The sequence below is a fragment of the Thrips palmi genome, unplaced genomic scaffold (assembly GCF_012932325.1).
Source record: "Thrips palmi isolate BJ-2018 unplaced genomic scaffold, TpBJ-2018v1 HiC_scaffold_19, whole genome shotgun sequence".
Classification (NCBI taxonomy): domain Eukaryota; kingdom Metazoa; phylum Arthropoda; class Insecta; order Thysanoptera; family Thripidae; genus Thrips; species Thrips palmi.
In genome coordinates this window covers 9,842,466-9,856,255 of record NW_023144628.1, presented here as the reverse complement: position 1 = coordinate 9,856,255, position 13,790 = coordinate 9,842,466, and the positions used below count along the sequence as shown (strand labels likewise).

At 65.8% G+C, this 13,790-nt stretch overlaps 1 protein-coding gene across 3 annotated transcripts in view; it reads left to right on the top strand.

The window, feature by feature from the left end:
• The window catches only part of LOC117646061 (protein rhomboid), a 153,744-nt gene that overhangs the window by 88,889 nt on the left and 51,065 nt on the right, over positions 1 to 13,790 (top strand). The window contains exons 1-2 of one of the 3 annotated variants that reach the window (XM_034386726.1): positions 9,258 to 9,536; positions 9,644 to 9,918. The exons of 1 other annotated variant lie outside the window; for it this stretch is intronic. The gene's annotated coding sequence lies outside the window, so the exon portion shown is untranslated. Of the gene's footprint in view, positions 1 to 9,255; positions 9,537 to 9,643; positions 9,919 to 13,790 lie in introns of those variants that run through there. One more of the 3 variants, XM_034386727.1, reaches the window with a different exon arrangement.

The window sequence follows — 13,790 nt, the reverse complement described above, 5'->3', positions numbered from 1 at the left end:
CATCGGGACGGGCCGCGCGCCGCCACCAGGACGCCGCCAGGACGCCACCAGGACGCCACCAGGACGCCACCAGGACGCCACCAGGACGCCACCAGGCCCCCGGACGCCCAGGACGCCACCAGGACGCCACCAGGACGCCACCAGGACGCCACCAGGACGCCACCAGGACGCCACCAGGACGCCACCAGGACGCCACCAGGACGCCACCAGGACGCCACCAGGACGCCACCAGGACGCCACCAGGACGCCACCAGGACGCCACCAGGACGCCACCAGGACGCCGCCACCGCCGTGCCGCGGACTCGCGGAGGAGGGCGTCAGAGCGGGCGGTGAGGATCAAGGCGAAGCGAACTTGGCCGGGCTGGGGACCGCGGCGGCGACCCTGGCGACACGCGGTGTGGGAACGGGAGGGGCGCGACCTCCCCCCTCCCCACCCCCTGTCGCCGACCGACAGCAGCGGAAATGAATCGTGCCTCTCGACAATAAAAGAAATGTGCCGTAGTGTGACAGAGAGGGAGAGAGAGAAGGCATCGCTTCGGCGGCGCAAAGAGCGGCAAAGGGCGGTGAAGGGCGTTACGGCCCGAAGGCCCCGAAGGCCTCGAAGGGCGTCACCGACACCTCGTCGGGATGTGCTCGGCGACGACGGACGGCGGCGGCGGCGATCGGCGCAATGCGGGCGTCGTCGTCTGTTCCCTTCCGCGCCACCAGAGGCCCTTTTGTTTTTGGCGCGCTTTTTCTTGCTTCCCTCGGCGTCAAGTCAACTCTCTCACCGGAGGCGTTTCTCAGTGAGTCGCCTCCAACACCACTCGGCGTTGTTGGCGTTGTTTCCTTTCGTACCGGCGTTTCAGCTATTATCGCATGCCGTGTCGATCGGGTTCAAATGTCGCGCGCGCGCCGCCAGGCCGCCAGCACGTCGCAGAGGCTGTCCCTCTCACTCTCTTCTTTTTCTCGTGACGCTCATCGCGACGGGTGTGTGCACACTCGCTACCGCGCGTGCTACTGCACTGGCTACATTGTGTGCATGCCGGCCATGCCAACGCGCAGCGCGCACCCCGCGGCCACTCCGGGTAGTACCTCACCGACCCGGGCCGGGTCCGGTCGGGTCCGGTCGGGTGTCAGGTTTCGCGTTCGCGTCGAGCGTGCATGTGCTTCGCGGCTTCGCGGCAGACCGATTCCGAACCGTGCTCCCGACACTCTGTCTCTCTCGCATTCATGGCGCGTTCCGTTGGGGCGCGAGGGAGACAGAGCGTCGCGAGCACCGTTTGGAATCCACCTGCAGCGCGGTGCCGTCCCGCGCACAGTGGGCCAGAGGACCGGTGGAGGCGGCCAAAACTCCAGACGCGTTTTGAGCTCCAGAGTCGCTAAATGGAGCTCGAACCGAACGTGTGACCCCACCAATGGATTGCTCTCCGAACGAGGAATCCATTGGTGGGGTCACACGTTCTGTTCGAGGCCTGTTTAGCGACTCTGGAGCTCAAGACGCGTCTAGAGTTTTGGCCGCCTCCACCGGTCTTCTGGCCCACTGTCCCGCGTGAGCGTCGGGCGTCTCTCCTCCCGTTCCGAGGTCCTTGCCAAGGGCTCGCGGCTCCAGCCAAGAAGCACTTGACCCCTCCACCCCCTCTATCTATCTCTCTCTGTCCTTTTGGCACAAGTCTAGATGATCTTCGAAGCGCAGCAGAAGACGCGCTGCTCCTTTTACTGCGGAGTTTCTCCCTCTCTCTCTCTCCACCCAATCCGTCGCCACACTGTAGCATTCGCGGTGCGCGGCGAGTGTTTTTGCCTCCTTGCCGCGCGAAGCTTAACGAGTCGATCGTAAAAGCATTGAGGGGCATTAGCGGCAGCCGTCGCTCTGTCTCTCTCGCACCCACGGAACGCCATGGAACGCCCCACAGGTGCAAGAGAGACAGACGAAAGCGGCGGGTCGGAATCGCTCTGCTGCTTCGCTTGCTTCGCTCATCGGCCGCGCTCACCGCCTTGGCGAGCTTGCCGATGAAGACGTCCGCGACGGGCATCGCAGTGGCACCGCGGCACCGCCCTCTCCTACGGCCACCAAGGTATAGGGTACTTTCGTAGAATCCTGAACCGGAAGCAAGCAGACCAGCAGACGCCAAATTGGCCGGAAACTAACCTCTCTTCGGATCTCAAACTACAGCCGAGCTGTACAAATATTGCTTGCGAAACACATATGCACTGCAAACAAGTATCAAACGACTGTTTATGTTCAAATGTGGCCGATACGTTTGACGAACGTCTCTTTCCCATGTCAAGTTTGGATCTACTTCCGCCAACATGGCGTCTGTGTGCTTCCGGTTCAGGGATCTACGAAAGTACCCTATTGCGTCAGAGCTTCTCGTCACTCAAAGAAAGGTTAGGCTAGTTTCCTTCGGTTTCATGAGGGTGAAAGTGAGGTTAGGTTAGGTTAGGGTGGGTTCCAAATGTGGTGGAGTGGGAGTGTACAGGTCATCACTCGCGGAGCTTGCTGTCTTTCTTCGCGCCGTGCTCCCTGTGCCCGCTGTGCGCCAACATCCTCTCAGCCAGCTGGAGGCTGGAGGCTGCGGGCAAGTCTGGACCTGCGCGCCGCCGCCGTGCCGCCGTGCCGCCGTGCCGCATGTGGGACTGGCTTGGAGGCGCAGCACTCCGTCGTGGCGTGGGGGACGACAACGGCGACGGGCCGGACGTCCTGACACACGTCTGCGTCTCACTGACCCACAAGCAGTGCGCTTGCAAGTCTGTGCGTGCAGGACTGCGTCTAGGGATTATGCTTCCGGGTTGGGGCGGGGCGGGGCGGGGCGGGGGCGGGGCCATTCTCAGCCTCCTCGCCCAACGTCCCGTTGATCGCACAGGTGCCGAGCGTGACGATAAGTTGAGGGAGGCCCGGCACGCCGTGCCACGGCGCGGCCACGCCCCGCACGGATGGCGCGCACCTGAAGGTGGGCCAGGGGTCGGCGTGGCGCGGCGTGGCGCGGCGTGGCGCGGCGGCGGACCAGACAGGCAGGAGCTTGCAGACGTCCTTGAGGATGGCGGACGGGGCAACTCGGCAGACGCCGTCGGCGCCGTCGGCGGACCGCGCACGCAGCCTATGGCCGCGCGTTCCGTTCGCCGATCGCTCCATTTGATGTTGGCGACCGGTGACGTCACTCTGATCGCCACCACGACACCTGGTGCGCGTCACGGCGTCACGGGACGCCGGCCACGGACCACCGCGTCGAACTACGCGTGGGGCCGCGCACGTTGACTTTTCAATTTTCCCCCCTTTTTTATTCTGTCTTTTCTCTTTATTTCTATTTCATCAGCGGACTGTCACGGTCACGGGCCGCTTCATGTCGCGCCAACAGGCAGGATTCGGTCGTTCGGGGATTCGGGGTCAGGCCGTCAGGCCGTCAGGTGCGGAGAAAGAAATGAATGGAACACGGCTAGGACGCGCACCCGATGGCGGGCAGGGGGGGGGGGGGTGTCCTCCCTAAAACCGAACTGGTCCTGACCTGTATCGCAGCGCGCAGGCCAGGCAGGCCAGGCAGGCCGTCGCGCCGATGTAGAGGCCGCTCACCTGTGGGATGAATCCGCACCGCGTTTGGCCGCCGTCTCGCTCGCATCCCTCGGGACCCCAACGAGAGCGAGCGAGACAGCGCCGAGACGCCGTTCGGATTCAGCCAGCTGGTCGGGCTATTGGCGGGCCGGGCTCGACGCGACGCCCACCCCGTCATAAGTGCGGGAGGCCGGCTCAAATTTGGAGCCGGTGCGGTGGCAGCCTGGGCTGGCGTAGCCTGGCGTAGCCTGGCGTAGCCTGGCGTAGCCTGGCGTAGCCTGGCGTAGCCTGGCGGGGTCGCCGATCCCACTCGCGCCCGTTCGCGGCGTGGCGGCGCGGCGGCCATTCGCCGCGTCCGACAGTCCGACAGTCTGACCTGGATCCTGGGCGTCCTGGACGTCGTGGACGCGACACTGTCAACGCGGGACGCTTTCCAAGCGAGGGTGCGCGACGCCGCCTTGACTCGCCGCCGCGCCGCGCTGATCGCGTATGCGCCGCGGCACCGCGGCGGGCTCCATCCGAACAGTGTGCTCTGTCTCTCTCGCACCCTGGCGGAAGCCACCGTGAGTGCGCGAGGGACGGCAACGAAAGCACCGTTTGGAATGAGCCCGCCGGGGAATTCCTTGGCGGGGCGGCGCGTGTAGTGTAGTGTAGTGTCCCGGACACGGCGTTGCGCCACCGCGCCGCCGCGTTGCACGACGGCCCACGGAACGCGGCGACGGCGACGGCCTGCGACAGCCACCACCGGGGACGGCGACGGCGACGGGGAACCTCCGCTATCCGTGTCTTGTCTCGTCACCGGGCCGCGGGGCCGCGGGCGGCGAAGGCTGGGGCGGCCACGTGTTCTCGCCCCGCGCCCCGCCCATGCAGGCCGAGCAGGTCGGGCAGCAGGATGCCGGGCGCGGCGCCGGAGCGGTCCGCGAGTCCGCGAGGCCTTGCCGGGCCTTGCCGGGCCTTGCCCGCCGGCAACGGCTAGCCAGCCAAGGCGGCGCCTCGCGCTCGCGTCTCGCCGAACCACTATCGGCCGGATTATCCGCTGGCCTCGACTGAGCCGCGAGGCGCGCACCGCGCCACGGCCGCGCCACGCCGCCGGTTACCCACTGGTTACCCAATCGCACGCAACCTCTTTCCTGCCGGCATCACGGAGGCATCGCCTGCATCGCCATCGCCTGCAGCTGGACCTGTAGATGGACTGACTTGCAGCTGCAGCGGCGATCGCGAAACCGAGAGAACCGAGCGGCCGGTGGGTGGCGACGCAATTAGCGGCGCGCGCCGTCGCTCTGTCTCTCTCGCGCCCCCGCGACGCGACGCGACGCCACATGAGTGCGACAGAGACAGAGCGATGGAGTGACTCTGCGGAATGAGTCTGCACTCTGCACTGCAGCGTGGCCTGCATGCATCCCACTGCACTGTAGCAGTGCCAAGGACCAGCCCGCGGCGACGAGCTCGCCTGCACGGCCTGCACGGCCTGCACGGCCTACACTGCAGTGCCCCCACGCACGCGGACACGGACACGCGGCCTGGCCCTGGCGGATGTGCGGCGAACAGTAACAAAGCAATGGAAAAGCAGCGCGAAGCAACGGGGCGCGTGGCGGTGATGGAGCGTGCCGCCACCAGGTAGCCGTCGACGAGGACTCCGCCGTCGGTTCGCCGCCGAGCGCGACTCCCCATCCCCGCCTCGCTTCGGCATACCACTCGAAACGAGGCCAAGCCAAATCCCGCCCCCTTCCGGTGGGCCGTAGTCGCGACGCGTCGCGAGGGGTGTCGTCTTTCTAACCCGTTGCCCATCCGGGGCGGGGCCGCCAGGGCCGCGCGCCCCGCCTCCTCGCGCCTACTCGATCGACGCGGTGGTGACGGTGACGGCCTCGGGGACGCCAAAACGAGGACACGACACCCCGACGGCGTCGCGCGGGCAGTGCTGACACTGGGAGGACGTGAAACAGCGCGAATCTGGAGGGCAGACCGCCAGGATCGCGGCAGGGCAGGACTAGGCAGGACGCCCCGTGACTGCGAGGGGGACAGAGCCTCGGGTACAGCGACGTGGGACCATGCAAACGAAGCAAGCAAGGCACCAGCACAGCGTTCCCCGCAAGCGCCAACTCGATCTGAACACAGCCGGACATGGACGAACAGGTTTCGGCGCTGGCCGCGCAGTGCGCCGCAGTGCGCCGCAGTGCCCGCCCCTCCTCCGCGAAGGGCGTTATCGAGGCGTCGTGGGGGATCATCGCCGGGGGCCTCCAGGGCCTCCACGGCCTCCCGCGCCGCGTCTCGCTCATTCAGGCCCTGTTCCTTCCCCGTATTCGATAAGGCAGCGGCGCGTGCGCCCCGCCCCGCCCCGCCCCGCCCCGCCCCGCCCCGCGCACGACACGTGCAAGGGCCGAGATAAGCGGGCAGGGCCGGGCCCCGCATCCCGGGTCGTGAGGTGTGCCGGCGTGCCAGCGGCGTGCCACCGCCACCGGTGCCGGCGTACTTATATTACCCCCGAATGATAATGGTAATGATGTTGTCGAGGACCAGAGCCTCCGGTTTGAAACCGGCGACGACACACACACACACATACACAACAGCGGAATCAAAATGAAGTAATCACGAACGCGCGCCGCTGAGAGTGTGTGAGTGGCGCGCGTGTGTGTGCGCACGCGGGGTATAAACTGGTTGCGGGTTGGGTTCCTCGACATTATATGAAGAGCAAGGAGATGATGTTGCGCGGGTCGGGGCGGGGCGGGGCGGGGCGGGGCGGGGCGGGGCGGGGCGGGGCGGGCCAGGGCGGCTGCAGCCCGCTACCTCCTCGTGACACACAGGATGTGAACCGGTCGGACTTCCGTAGGTACAATGCGCTCTCCGCCTGTCCTGTCAGGACCCGTGCCGCGCACTGCCGCGCCGCCACCGCCAGGTAACGCCCGGCCGGGGCGGGGCGGGGCGGGGCGGGGTGCGGGCCGGGGTGTTTGTGGGGGCTGGGCCGCCATCTGCTGGAAACCTGGAAGCCCACTACAGTGTACACGACGAGACAGGACTGCGCGCCAATCGACCGAGAAAACGGCACGAAAATGGAAGTGAAAATCCCGCGCATGTTCCACTCCAGGCACAGGGTTCTCCACGGCGCGGCTTGCGCACGCGCGGCGCGAACTTTGAGCGGGCCACACGCGGCGGCTGGCGGCTCCGAGGCGGCCGAGGGACGCCGAGGGCCGTGGAGGGCCATCGTGGTGGAGGGCCGGATGTGCAGCGCGAGGACGCCGGGGTGGCCGAGGTGGCCGGGGTGGTCGCGCCATGGGGGCGTCGCGACGCCGCGCTGGCTGGCTGTGCTCCTCGGGGAGAACGCCGTTGTCGTCGTGGGGTGGATCACGCCGCACTCTGGTCGCGCTGGCGTTCCGCAGGGGTGTGAGAGAGACAGGGCGACGCCGGCCCCGGTGGCCCCGGTGCACTGTGGGCCAGAAGACCGGTGCAGGCGGCCAAAACTCTAGACGCGTTTACAGCTCCAGAGTCGCTAAATGGGACTCGAACCGAACGTGTGACCCCACCAATGGATTGCTCTCCGAACGAGGAATCCATTGGTGGGGTCACGCGTTCAGCCCGAGTCCCATTTAGCGACTCTGGAGCTCAAAACGCGTCCAGAGTTTTGGCCGCCTCCGCCGGTCTTCTGGCCCACTGTGCGGTGGCCGCGCGCCACGCCACGCACGTGCGTGTGCGGCTTATCGCGTCGCGGTGCCTCCATCCAGGTTCTATTGGGCTGCAGGCTGCAGCGGCCCCGCACGGCCCCGCACGGCCCGCCCCCCGTGTCGCACACGAGCGGAAGCGAGGGGTGCGCGTGCTGCGTGCGGCTCAGCCCGCCATCCTGCGAGGCGCTGCACTGCAAGACTGCAAGGTCGGCGTCGGCCCGTCTGCAGTGCAGTGCGCGCCACACCTGGTCCAGGACCCCAAGACCCACCCCAAGCCCCAGCCAGGCCCCCCGCTTTCAAATGGCACCGCCGGAGCCGCCGCACGCCGTACGCTTTTCAAAGTTTGCAAAAAATCCGGGAGGTGGTCGGTCGCTGTTCTCCCCGCTCCCCCGTAACCGAGCCGCGTGTCCCGTGGCACAGTGGGCCAGAAGAGCGGTGGAGGCGGCCAAAACTCTAGACGCGTTTTGAGCTCCAGAGTCGCTAAATGGGACTCGAACCGAACGTGTGACCCCACCAATGGATTGCTCTCCGAACGAGGAATCCATTGGTGGGGTCACACGTTCGGTTCGAGTCCTACTATTTAGCGACTCTGGAGCTCCAAACGCGTCCAGAGTTTTGGCCGCCTCCACCGGTCTTCTGGCCCACTGTGCGTGGCCTGCCCGTGGCCGCGGCTGGCATGCCGATAAATTGCTCGTCCCATGGCGGGCTGAGTCCGAATCCGAACGTGCCCGCGTCGCTCTGTCTCTCTCGCACTCGCCAGGCGTCGCGCAGGGGCGCGAGAGAGACGCTGTCCGGAGTGGGCCGCGGAGCGCGTGGCGTGCGTGCTGCGTGCGTGTGGCCGAGCGGCGTGGCGTGGCGGGGCGGGGCGGGGCGGGGCGGGGCGGGGCGTTCGCGAGGATCATTCCTCATCCTCATTGAGTGCGCGGCAAATCCATCATGTGCAGCACAAGGCGGCACAGCGCGCAGCCAGCCCGCCGTCTTTATGTTACTACTAACTAGAACTTTCTTATGCCAATTAAACGGCCAGGAGAATAGGTAGTGGGGAGCCCGTGAAAAAGGCAACGTTTATCTTTGGAAGCGCGAAGCTACGCGAAGCGCGCGAGGATGATGCGAACGGCCACATTTGGCCTAGTTCCAAGGGGGCGCTGCAGTTAGCTGCAGTCCCATGGATGCTGGGGGCCTTCGTCGCCTTCGTGCCCACCTCCGTGTCGACGCGGGCGTGCGGCCGTGCGGCGGGTCGCCCCGTCCCTCTCGCACTCACGGGGCGTGCCGGCGTGGCGTGAGAGAGACAGGGCGATCGGCCTGCAGGCAGGCTAACGTCATGAGGTTAATTCATCGAATTGGTCGACAACCTTAGCCGGCTCAAGTCAAGCATCGAAAACAAAAGGATTGCAACGGGCTTCTCGTCGCAGGCCTCGTCCGCCGATGTGTCCGCCGCGCCGTCCGTCGCGGACGCCAGCGACGCCAGTGAGTGAAGTGGATTGGAGGCACTGCCAGCACTGCAGCCCGTGCAATTCTTTTGTCTTCTGTGGGCCGATTCCGAACCGCGTTTTCGTCGCTCCGTCTCTCTCGCACCGGTGCTGCGTTATGCGTGGGGTGCGAGAGAGAAGACTTGTCGTGAGTCCCGTCCCCCGTCCCCCTGCCCTGATGCTGCGCGCTGCAATCGGGACGAGGTGGTCGGTCGGGTCGGATCGGGTCGGCTCGCTGGAGGCGCTGGAGGCTGGAGGTCGCGAGAGCGGTGTGAGCGTGTCACAAAATCTCTTCATTGGACGAGGCTCGTTCGGCAGGTCGCTATCACTGTCACCGTCACTACCCCGGTCGCTATCACTGTCACCGTCACTACCCCGGTCGCTATCACTGTCACCGTCACTACCCCGGTCGTCACTCTACTCGCGAGCACCTTGTTCAGACAACAAAGGAAGGCACGCTTTGCTTTGAACCTCATTTCAAATTTTAGCGGGCCGGCGCGCGCGAGCTTGGCGCGCGGCCCGCCGCCCCCGGCCGAAGCGCTTCGAACGGGTCGAGTCGAGGGCAGTCGAGGGGGCGGAGGAAGCGCGGGAAAACAACAAAAACAACAACACCAACGCGCCGCGTCAGTCTGCTGGCGGCGGCGGCGCCGAGGGAGAGCGAGAGAGAGGGAAGAGAAAAAGATCGCCGGCGCAAATAATTGTGCGCACCGTACTCATGATCTGATCAACCTCACTAAAACCGACGGACGTACTTGAAAAGAAAAGAAAGTGTGTGAAGACCCTTGTGATTTATGACTCATACGGAACGGAGGCAACGATTCTATGTGATTGAACGAACACAATGCTGCCGCGCCGCCGCTGCCACGGAGTGCCACGGACGTGAACGTGAGTGAGCCTAGCCGACCGGCGGCCGGCCGACCGCGCCGCGCGTCGTGTGGCTGCTTCTCCGAGTGCGCTCCGCTCTGCCCAACTCGTAATTTTTATTGCGACAGGTCATGAAAGACGCGCGCGAGATCAGCGAGATGCCGCGCGAACCAATGTTTGTCAGTTGATTGCCAAATGTGAGACAGCGGCGTCGTAGAAAGTGGGCGTGTTTGCGTGCGCGCGCGCGCGTGTGTGTATACCTTGCCTTTGAGGTTAGGCGGCGCTCGGCAAGTGGTCTGTGAAACACCCACCTACCTCCAAGCTAGCAGTGTAGCAGCGTAGCTGTCACGACCCTCAGAGTGCTGTCCGAGTGCATTGCGAGCGCCGGAAGCTTGAAGACTAGGTGAGTTAGTTTATTTCAGATGTTTGTTTATTGCCTCGACGCCGTGGGCGGAGTGGGCGAACACTACACTCGGGTTGTTTGAGGTTATTATTAGCGATTCGCGTGCGTCCCGATGGAGTGCTGCTGCCGCGGCGCCGCGGCGGCCGAGGCGTGGCGGAGGTTAGGAGGCCGTCCCGCCTGGTCCCGCCGCCGTCGGCCGTTGCGTCGGTTTGCGTATTTCGGTTGGCGGCACGCGACGACGCCGAGGCCCAAAGGGGTGGGGATATCTGCCTGGATCTGGACGCGGCAAGTGCGGATGTTGGCAGACTGTGTTGTGGATCGAGAAGTGGCTGAGACGAGACGTTGGGTTGGGGGGTCTACTCCGTCTACTCTGACAGATGACCTGTTTACGCGAGGCGCTGACCAGGCCAGCGCAGTAAGAGTCACCGCCTGGCACGGCTCGCGGCACTGCGTCCACCACGTCGTCACATCCCGTTGTTAGGCACCATCATTCAATTGGCTCAAAAGGCGTGCCTGCCGTGCCTGCCTCGCCTGCCTCCGTTTGGCGCCGCGGCGGCGGTGGCCGTCGCCGTCCTGGTCGCGCGGCCTCGCGACGCTTATCCCATCAACGTCCCGCCACGCCACGCCCGCCCCCACACGCGCCGAACAGCGAACAGCGAACGGCAGTGTCATTAGCGCCAGGGCAGCCAGGGGAATACGAGGACCTGCGACGAGTTCACAGTGCCCCCTCGCCCACCCGGGGGTGTTCCCTCGCACCCTCGAAGAGGGGCCGGGGCGTTCCATCGCCGGGGCGTTCCATCGCCGGGGCGTTCCATCGCCGGGGCGTTCCATCGCCGGGGCGTTCCATCGCCGGGGCGTTCCATCGCCGGGGCGTTCCATCGGCCGAAACCGCTAGCGCCACGGTGGGCTGCCGGCCGCCGCTCTGATTGCTGGGCTGGGGCCGCTGGGGCTGGAAGGACGCTAGGGCGGCGGGGCGCGGCGGGGCGGGGGCCCTCGCGGGGTGCCGCATAGCTGCAGTGTCGCGGAAGCAGGCAAACTAGTGGCCCCTGGACTAGATCTCTCCCCTCACCTCCGCTATCAGCGCGCGGAGGGGCCCACGGCCTGCGGAGCCGTTCCGAAAGGTGCCGCGTCGCGCTGCCTGTATCGCACCCCGACGCAGCGCGCCGCCAGCGCGAGAGAGACAGCGCGCCGAAAGCACACTGCTAGGCCCGCCTAGGCCGAGGGCCCTTGCTAGGGCCTGCCGGGCGGATGCATTTCTCCAGCGTGAATTGGTCGATGTGGGTCAGAGCCGTCAGAGCGTTTGGCCGTTTGGCCGGCGGCGCGGCCGGCAGTTTGAACCGCGGCTGCCTCTGCGTCGTCGGCGCGAGTCTTGCAAGACCGCGGTTTGTGTGTCTGGGCTGGGCCTCTCGGACGCTACGGCGCGGCGGCGCGGCCGGCTGGAGTGCGGCCATCCCCCGGTTGGCCCCCTCGCTGGTGTTCGCCACTCGTGCGCACCCTTTGTCTCGTTGCCGCATTCAAATTTGAAGGCGTTTTCCCGCGCGCCACCGCCGCCACCAAGGGGGTATATTGTTCCGGCAGCCAAACACAAAACCAAAAATACTAATAATAATATTCATTGAGGTAATAAGGCGTTGTGCAAGGCCTTTGTGTGGAGGCAGGCACTGGAGGCAGGACGCTCTTTGTCGCACCGCCTTGCTTCCCAAGTGAAGTGAAGGGGTCCGAAGGGTCTCCAAGTCGCCCTTCACAACGGCCCAGACGTTTGGGGAGGCCCGAGTCGGAAGGGCTTCAGTTTGACTCTGCAAAAAAAAAAAATCGACAACAACAACAAAACAAAGAGCACCAAAAAACATAAACACACGCGGAAACGCGCGCGAGCTCCTTGTATTTCGCCTCCGCGAGTGTGTTAGTGTGCGTGTGAGTCCGCGGCGCTGATTGGTCCAGAGTGGTCCGTGGCCTGATTCACCTATCAGCGGCCTCCCCTCCCATTCGGTCCCCTCGGGGACGCCGCTTCCTCTGGACAACCTTGCGCGGCGTTGAGTTTGTGGCGATCTGTGTGGATGCGTGCATGCGAGGGGCGGTGGGGGGAAGCGGAGGGGCCGGCGGCGTGTTGAACGCGTTGAACGCCGAGCTGAACGCAGTGTGCCCGTGACGGAGAGGCGAGATGATTATTGCTTCCTGGCTGCCGAGAGAGGGGTCGACGAGGGGCGCGGGTTCAAATCCCGGCTGCGTGCGGCGGCGTTGCGGCGTGCGCGGGGCTTTTCGCTTCTAGGTCGGATGCGCTCGGTGAGGAGGCTATGGCGCAGGCCATGGCGCGCAGGCCCTCGCCCCTGTGTCCTGTGTGTAGTGTAGTGCAGAGTGGGGCCGGCCGTCCTTCCTGTATCGTTGTGTATATCGCCTCCACGGCTTTCTCTGCTGCCGCGTGGCGTGGCGTGGCGTGGCCGCTCGACGCGCCGTTCGCCGTCCTGGTCGCCCACACGGCCCGACCCCGTCCGACCCCGCCGCGCCGTGCCGCGCCGCCCCACGCCATGCTGCCCCACGCCGCGCCGCGTCGAGGCTTGATCCGCCGCGGCGCATTCTACTCGTGCTACTCGTTCTACTCCGCCTTGCCGTCACCGTCAAGGAGTCATCGGTGGGCCTCTGCTCTCTGGGTGCCACCCCCTCCGTCTCTCTCTCTCTCTCTCTCTCTCTCTCTCTCTCTCTCTCTCTCTCTCTCTCTCTCTCTCTCTCTCTCACCTGTACGGGACGCCGCTTGAGTGCGAGAGCGACGGAGTCCCCGCACGGCGGCGTCAACCTGACCTTAATCGAGGCGTCGATGCGATAGATCGATGTGCCTCTGTTGGCGAGAGTGTGCCGGTGTGTGTGTGTGTGGTGTGTGTGTGTGTGTGCGCGCGCGCGGCGCATCCGGTGGGTACCCGTGGGCGCTGGGCGCGCGTTGTCCGCCAAGCAGACCAGGCAGACCCAGACAGACCGCAGTTCCTGCTGCCTTGCTCCGCGAGCTCCCTCTGCTCTGTCTCTCGCCCTCTTACGGAGCGCTCCATGAGTGCGAGAGAGACAGAGCAGTGCTCGGAATCAGTCTGCAGCTTCCCGCGCTGAGCGGCAGGGCGGGTCCACGGCGCCAGCAGAGCGGTGCCGAACATCGCTCTCGCACTCTCGAGGCGTTCCGTGTGTGTGCGACGGAGACGGCGTGGAAACGCTGCGCGGGAGTCTGCAAGACGGCCAGGGCGCCAGGGCGGCCTGCCGCGATGGACGGGGATGGACGGAGACGGACCAGGAGTCCGGGCTTGGCCGATTGGGAGCGACGCGCGACGCGGCGCCGGCCTTTGTTCGCGACAACAATGGCACCACCACGGCCCGCGACACCAGCTCGTTTCCGTCGCTCCGTCTCTCTCGCGCCCCCACGCGCCGCCGCGCGTCCGCCCCACGAGTGCGAGAGGGACGGAGCGCCGCGAAACCGCGGAGCGCGGAGCCAGGAGAGGTCGAATCGCTGCAAAACCTCGATTTACCCTTTATCCGACATGGCGGTGGCCGCGGCCGCGGCGGCGACCCGGCCGGAGCCGAAGCTCCACGCCTTGGCATTGGCGGCGGGGCGGCCAACGGTTCGGTTCGGTCGTCGGCCGCCGCGTCGCGCCACCGTCGCGCGGGCCTTGGGCCTTCCCTTCCCTTCCCTCCTCGCTCTGCGTCCCCGCCGTGCGTCCGTTTCCACGGGCCTTGCGTTTTACGTGCCTCGCCTCCTAAAAGGCTAAGTGGGTGGCAACTTTTATGATGTATAATTCGGATGCCCGCAAACACTTTTCTGTTAATTAGGGCCAACAATGAGGTGCTTTTGTTCCGTCTTGACGTAACGCCACGGCGTGCCCTGCCGCCCCGCCCTG